Consider the following 8,024-nt stretch of genomic DNA (forward strand, 5'->3'; position numbering starts at 1 on the left):
CTGCTCTTTAGCGCTTGCTTGAAGGCTGCAGTTTGAACAGTTTATGTCTGGGATGTGAGGGATCTGTAGCGATGTTTTCTGCCTGTTTCCTAACCTTGAACCTGTACAGGTTCTGGATGAATACCAACAATGATCCTCTTTACAGACCTGATTGTCCATTGTCCGCTACAGTCTGGCCCTATCCTGTTTCATCCAGTTCCTCTGCACCTTTCCTCTGGTGTTTAACTACCTAGCAAACTTAACTACAGTTGGTCTTCTCTGCTGCCAGTGTGAGGTTTAGCCATTTAAGTAAAGACCTCTGTCCCTAACAGTTTTACAGCTTACGGTCAGAAGCAGGGTTTGTTGTAGATAAAAAATAAAAAACTAAATCTCCTACAAAGCAACTAGATGCTTGCTCGGTTCACTGGGTCTCAGTACATACATTTTGCCACCAAGGTGTGTATGCCAGGCTTTCTGAGGATGTCATCACACCATTTTAAGGGCGCTAACTGCACATGCAAGAGAATCCAAGTAGAAAAGAAAGTTGTATGATGAAAACAATACACCACAAGTGTCAACAGCAGCTCTTGTGCACATTTACAAGTGATTATATTCAGTGCCTTGAGATGCAAGAAAAATATGACTCAAGGAATAGTCCACCTCATGGTTCAGACTGAAATCACTCTCTTAGGTATTGGGTGGATTATTATCAGTTACTTTTCTGATCCTTTGTATTTCCATGGAGCCTAGCCAGCAGACTGAAGTCTTTACTTTACAGTTCTTCACTATTTTTTCTTTTTTACAATTCTAAAACATTATATTTAAGTAATGCAAATTCACAGCAGCGGTGGAAATGAGCTTCCTCCGAAGGGTGGCTGGCCTCTCCCTTAGAGATAGGGTGAGAAGCTCAGCCATCCGGGAGGGGCTCAGAGTAGAGCCGCTGCTCCTCCACATCAAAAGGAGCCAGCTGAGGTGGTTCGGGCATCTGACAAGGATGCCTCCTGGGCACCTCCTGGGTTAGGTGTTCTGGGCATGTCCCACCGGGAGGAGGCCCCGGGGCAGACCCAGGACACGGTGGAGAGATTATATCTCTCGGCTGGCCTGGGAACGCCTTGGTGTTCCCCCGGATAAGCTGGAGGAGGTGGCTGGGAGGTCTGGGCTTCTCTGCTTAGGTTGCTGCCCCTGCGACCCGGCCCCGGATAAAGCGGAAGAAGATGGATGGATGGATGGATGGAAGTTCACAACAATAGTCATCTGATATGACTTTATATTGTGCAATATTAGAGAGGGATTTGGCAATCCTCTGTGAACAAGCACTTGATAAGAGTGGGTGGATAAACTCTTTTAACAGTAAGAGAGCGCAGGTAAACCTCAGGTCACGGAGGGGCACCCATCTACCATGACTGCTGGAAAGGACCACAAACTGCAGTAAAGAGTAGACAAGAGTCAGTGGTCGCATATACATGCAGGGGGGAGCAGTAGATGAATTATGGTTGGTGACAGCTAACACTTATCACTTGTAAGCATGCAGCTATTTCTGTATGTAAACATACACCAATAACTACATGCTTACATGCTCAACTTAAACAGTATATATACTAATATGATAAATGATACCAGCGAAGGATTTTAACACCTTCTTCACTGTTTTGGTCACTTACATTGGCTCTTGTCAACTCATTAAATTAAAGATGAATTAAACAAACTAATAGAAGATGTGTATCATCCATTAAGATCCCTGGTGTATGCAAAATAACTAATTATGTATGTGTGAGTGTTAAATCTATACTAATGTCTATAATATGCCTACCAGTCCACTGAAGGACACAGGTGAAAGAAATGGTAATGATGGCTGAACTAGGAGGCAGAGGAATACTCCGACCATATCTATGGGAGCAGTAACAGAGGTATGGATGTTACTATCCATCTACACCTCCAAGGAGTCACCAGGGTCATAAAAGGGTCAGGGTCTTAAAATTAAGCATATATCTAACTGTTTTTTGAGCAGGGAAAACCCGCGGCATTAATAATATTCTTAACTTTTTTATCTGAAGAAAGACATATTTACAAATAGATTTATGCTGTTGCATCAGGAATTGAAAAGTTTGATGCAAGAAATCAAACCTCTTTAGGCGTTTGAGTTTATTTGTTTTTAATGAAAGTATTGACAATGTTTCAGGTGGATTTACTGATCCAATAAATACACAGCTTACAATAGAGATTCGTACTACAGCCTAAAATAGAAATGGCTAAATAAGCACAAAAAAACCAAATACACATCACTTCTTCTACAGTTTAAGGAGTTAAGTCATTAAGCTGCGGCAGGCGAATGCTAACGAATTCAAAATTAATTTGGAGGCCGGCCTCCCTCTCCAAAAGGAGGGCCCAAACAAAGAGAGGAGATGCTTTGTTGGCTACAGGAAGGCAGGCAGAAACACTGGCTGCAGTGTGATGGCAGGAGGGGATGAGGAAGAGGAGATGGAGGGGAAAACAGCCAAAGTACTGCAGTGGCATAAGGGAGGAGCTGTGTTGCAAACAAATACATCACGGCATCCCAGTAGATGACATGCTCTACCGCCTGAGCTACAGCCACCCCATAATAAGACGATTAATGTACTTTAGGTTCACATATCACGACCCACTGACATATTTGTCTGAAATATTTACGCTATACTTGGCTTATGGTTGAATTAAACAATACAATTTACATCTCATAAAGTTCATTCTGTTCATCTGGATGTAACGTTTTCAGTGTGAGAAATGTTTCATTATTCATCTGAGCCAGTTCTTCAGTCTCAGCTGACTGCAGGCTTCACCAACCTTAAAAACATTACAGTTGTATAACAACCAGTACCAGCTTCATAACAATGAGTCACAGCCTCATATCATTTTGTTTATATGCAAATTGTCATGACAGCTGAGCAGAGTTGGGGAATGGCTGCAGTCACGCCATTACATGATTGTGACTGATATAATCTTAGCCCCCTCCTCGGTTCAGCGACAGTTGCTCAGCGATGTGCACTGTAAACAAACCCATATGGATTAATGTTTAAGGTTTGACACAGCAGGTAGAGCCATAAATTAAATAATATATATAAAAAACATTAGTCATTGTTAGAAATATGACCCGATGGCTTCGGATAACATTTTCTAAATTCTTTTGCAGTACATCAATAAGACCCAGTTAAACTTACATTTTACCGGGGTATTGAATCAGCCAAATTGTCTCAGCCTTTATATTTCTGACAGTTCAATAAAACATTTCGGTGGTTTCATCTTCTCCACTACAGTCACATTTCCCTATATGGTGTTTCCTTATTATAAATAATGGATAATGTGCCAGCAAACATGCCCATGTAGGTCCACAGTAGGTAGGTCTGGGTAAAGTAAAATTAAAGTAAAGTAAAATTTTATTTTTATAGCACACCTCAAAAAAAAATCACACTGTAAAAAAAATTGTAATATAAAAGTATTTTATTGTGTATTTTACAGTTTTGTACTGTTCTTCTAGAATACCATTAAATTTACATAAATAGACTGTGATTTTACATTTCAAATGTAAATTAACGTAACAATCAAACATTTCTTTCACTGAAAACGCTACATGCAGATAAAAAGAATCAACTTTTTTGGATTTCCTTAACTGGGTTTTAGAGTGTGCATCAAGATATGGTTTAGTTTCCTCAGTAGTGACTAATATGACCTCAATCGGTAGTCCCCACTCTGAATGTAAATTATATTTTTCACTTGTTTGTATGAAATATTGTGTTTGTTTTTAATTGCTATGTTGTTATGTGTTGTATGTGTTTTGACTTTAGCTGCCCTGATGCCAGGTCTCTTTTGGAAATGAGATTTTTACCTGGAAAAATAAAGGATTAATTTTAAAAAATTGCATTTTTGTCAACTGTCTTCAGTTGGATTACAATGAAATGTTCATTCCAAAAACAAACATTTAGACACACATAGACTTTATTTAATCCAACTCTGGGGAAATTCACTTGTTACAGCAGCACAAGGGACAGGAAGAAAACGGGAATTATATTAGAAAAAGATATATTAGAAAAACTAGAGCTAACCCAAAATACTATACTATGTACACATGATTAATATACACAGTAAAAATACACCAAGATTTTCTTTCTATATGTACATAGAGTGCAGTGCATTGGGAGTGAAAATAATACACATGTATTTTTATTTTGCTTTATTTATTTATTTTACTTTTTGTACTTGGTTGACTCAACTCTTGTACAAGATTTGAATGTAATAGTAAGGCTAGTAAACTACAAGTAGAGGATAAACCAAGGACAGAGATGCAGAGGGAGGAGACAGGTAGAGAGGGAGGAGAAGTGGAGAGAAACAAAACAAGAGGGATGAAGCAAGAGGCACCAGAGGAAAAAGGGAGGAGAAGAGGCCACAGACCCAACAACACTTTAGTGCCGAGGACAAACTATCACTCTCCCTCATTCTTTCTTTCATCCAAGCCTTGATCTATTCTTACTGTAGAGCTTCTGGAGTGCCTGCTCCAATAGTTCGCCATACTGCCCAAATCACAGATCATTTGTTAACAGGGAACCCAGAGTTCTTGCAGTTGGGGAGCAGGGCTGCATAGCAACCCTTCAGCACTTCCTGTTGGGCCGGGGGTTGAACGCCGGTGCCCGTTGTTCACTGCCGTACCCCCTCTGCCTTTAGAAAAGCAGCCGGGAAGTAGTTGACTTACAATCGGCTTTGTGCTTCATAGTGAGGAGAAGAGAAATGAGCGGAAAGGCAAAGCACCCTCAGTTCACTGCAAGCTAAATCAAACAAGGGACCCTCTATATGATAATATACATTTCTGAGGGCTGACATTAAGATTTTCAGAGAGATGGTGCTCAGGGCTAAGTAATGTAATGTAATACATTTAAGATTGTGTGACAGTGTTGGTAAATGGCGTGGATTGTCCATTTTCAGCAGTAAAAAAATGTTGTGAGTGAAAAATGCAGCTCTGTTTTTTACCACTCTGCAGACTTCTGTGATTACAGCCAAAAGGCTTTAAGTGGTTCAAAAGCAAATACAACTCAGCTGCTTATGTGGGTCAACTCACATAAGCAGCTCAAGCTATTTACTTGAAATACTGATAGAAACTAGTGACACAGTGGTCAAATGTGTCAGCAAGACAGCACCAAACACTGTTAACTATGTAACTTAAGAAGACAACATTTCTGACCAGAAATGTAATTACTGCAGATAGCCACATTTTTATGTATTTACTTTGTCTTACTCTCAAAAGTGTCATTTCTTTGCTAATAAGGGTATTTTCTATTAAGCAATATCACTGTAAATAATTATAGCAGTAAAAAAGTGTAATATTTGTAAAATAATTCCAGTCAGTATTATTTATGTAATACATGTAGAATGTAGAATTAGCTAGCACATGCTTCATGTTGCAACCCTGCAAACATGTTACTTTGGGGCCTGTATGAGGCCACTGTGGACAAACCCACACAGTCTCAAACGGGGCAGCCCATAGTGTATGCTGACTGTGGGCAGCCCACACTAAGCAGATACCCAAAGTGAGACCCATGAACCTGGGTCTGTGGGCAGCCCACAGCTAGATGGGGCTCCACCCAGGTTGCACAGATGGGCCCCACATTTCACATCAGTATTGCCCATAAGAAAAAAACTCCTACAGGGGCCCCAAAGAGCTGCCCACAAAGACCACGCCCCAATAAGTGCCCACATGTGCTCCAAATTTGATGTTGATATTTAGCCTGTAAAATTATGGATTGACATCTACAAACCCATAACTCTGCATCCCCTTAGAGATAATTTAGAAACAAAACAGAGCTCGCTTATTAAAAAAAGAAATTTTCTGGTGGTCAAAATCCCCTTTACGTCGTTTAAAAATATTTTAGCTACATTTTCCCTGACTTTTTCATTTCGCTTTGCAACAAGAGACACTTGGCAGTTAATGATAACCTTTGGATATGTGTTTAGTGAAATATGACCATTACAGGTCCTTGTTGTTAGTCACACCTGCCACACCTGTTTTTGCTGAGTTGTTTGAAATGAAGCAGTGCTCCTTCAGAGTCATAGTAACAGCCTGAAAACAACAACAACAACAACAACAACAACAAACAAACAAAAAACAAAACATAAAGAAAAATGAGACAGAAAATATAAAAATAGATAAAAAAAATTTAATAACTAAATAAAAAGATCTTTGGAAAAGCACCTTAAAGTCATTTTTCTCAAAGTTTTTCTAATGTATGTATTGATAATATAGTAAACTGAGATAACCTCATGACTCAGAACAAACACCATGGCGTATAAACAACTACGGAAAACTATAAGATTAAAAAAACATATTGCATAAAATAGACATAGTTGTTGATGAAAGAAAAAACAATATCTCCATCTAGTGGACTGTATTCTTAGGTACAAGACCCATCCACCCTTTAATTTCCTCCCATCCATCCATCCATCCATCCATTCTCTTTCTCTTATCCAGGTCAGGGCCACAGTTGGACTGGAGGCTATCAGACTTATCATAGGTACTCTGGACAGATCTATCACAGGGCTGTAAAGTGCAACAATCACCACTAACAACAATTACAGAACAAGGAATTGTTACATATGAACAAAGCTGGAAACAACAAATGTTTACAACATAAGAAACTGTGGGGTGCTGGTTTCTTTCAGAGGATTTAGAGAAAGTAAACTACACAAAAACAAACAATAACAAATACACAGTAACAACAGCTTGGAGTAAATTAATGCAAGCCAACATCAATACAAATGTCTGGTTTGTCTTCATACAAATCCCTTAACTATAAAATCTGTCTGCAGTTTAAAAAAAAAACCCCCGAAGATATAAATAGAAAGTTCCTTGTAAGCTGTTGGCTGGGTTTCAGATGCAGAACTGGTAAAACAAGCCCCTGGCTTCTGTTAGTATTGCATACATGTGCCATCTGACAGCTACTGACAGCAACACTACAATAAATCTTGCTGAGGTAACTTTAAACAAGACACAGGCAAAAATTAAAGTTAACACAGGGACTGAGTTTTAGGACACACACATAATCACACACTACTTATTGTAACGTCTGTTTTTGTATTTCACATCATCTTGTTTCCCTGAATGCCCCCTTTCTGCCAGCCTACATGTCAGTAAAGGAAACTGCGTTCACTATTTTATTTTAGCATTTAAAAAACAGATAAACTTCAAGTAATATACTTTTGAAAGCTGTGATATAATATGGCGCTATATTGCATATTCAAATTCATACAGTTCGGGAATTCTAAAACAGAAAAGCCCAGGGGTAACATTGTTCTCTTTCAAAGAAAGAATCTTAAAGAAAGAGACACAACTGTGGCAATCATTCATGTGATAATAGTGATGTAATGAAATATGTGTCAGACACTGATTTCTTCCAAGTATTACATCTTAGACTTAAAGACATACAGCCTGTATCAGCATGTGGAAAAATAAAATGAAACAACACCACCAGGTGGCCTAGTAGGCTGTTAGCCACATCATCTCATGTTCTGTTTAAAAAAGAAAAAGAAAAAAAGAAAAAAAAAGTTTTATTCTAGAATAAAGCTCATGAATGACAGCAGCTTTGTAATTTTTAGTAATCATTCCCTCTATGAGGATAAATAACTCATATGGCTCAACAAAACATAGCATAACCATGGGATGTCCTCACTGTAGTACGCAGGGGTTCAGGTTTGTTAGTTTTTTTGTTTACGTGTTTTCTCACACATTATTATATCCTTGTCCGGTGTTGGTGTGTAGGACATTTTGAACAACAGATCTGTTGCCAAAGTCACATTTCCGTATTGGTTTATGTTGAAGGAACTATTTTGCATAGTTTTACATAGATAACTGTCACTTTGCAAACCATTGGTTTAGAATAAAAATAGAAACTGAAAAACGAACGACTGTTATGTTGAACTACTACTGCTAGTATTTTACAGTGTTACAGTACTTTAATACTTAATGTGTTAATGTAATACTTTTGTATTAGCTCAACATTTGATTTTCTTTGGTCAGACAGATCTGG

Source organism: Mchenga conophoros, linkage group LG1, assembly GCF_057382185.1.
Source record: "Mchenga conophoros isolate Kocher_MC1m ecotype Shallow Benthic linkage group LG1, M_conophoros_male_GT1.1, whole genome shotgun sequence".
In the NCBI taxonomy this organism is placed as follows: Eukaryota; Metazoa; Chordata; class Actinopteri; order Cichliformes; family Cichlidae; genus Mchenga; species Mchenga conophoros.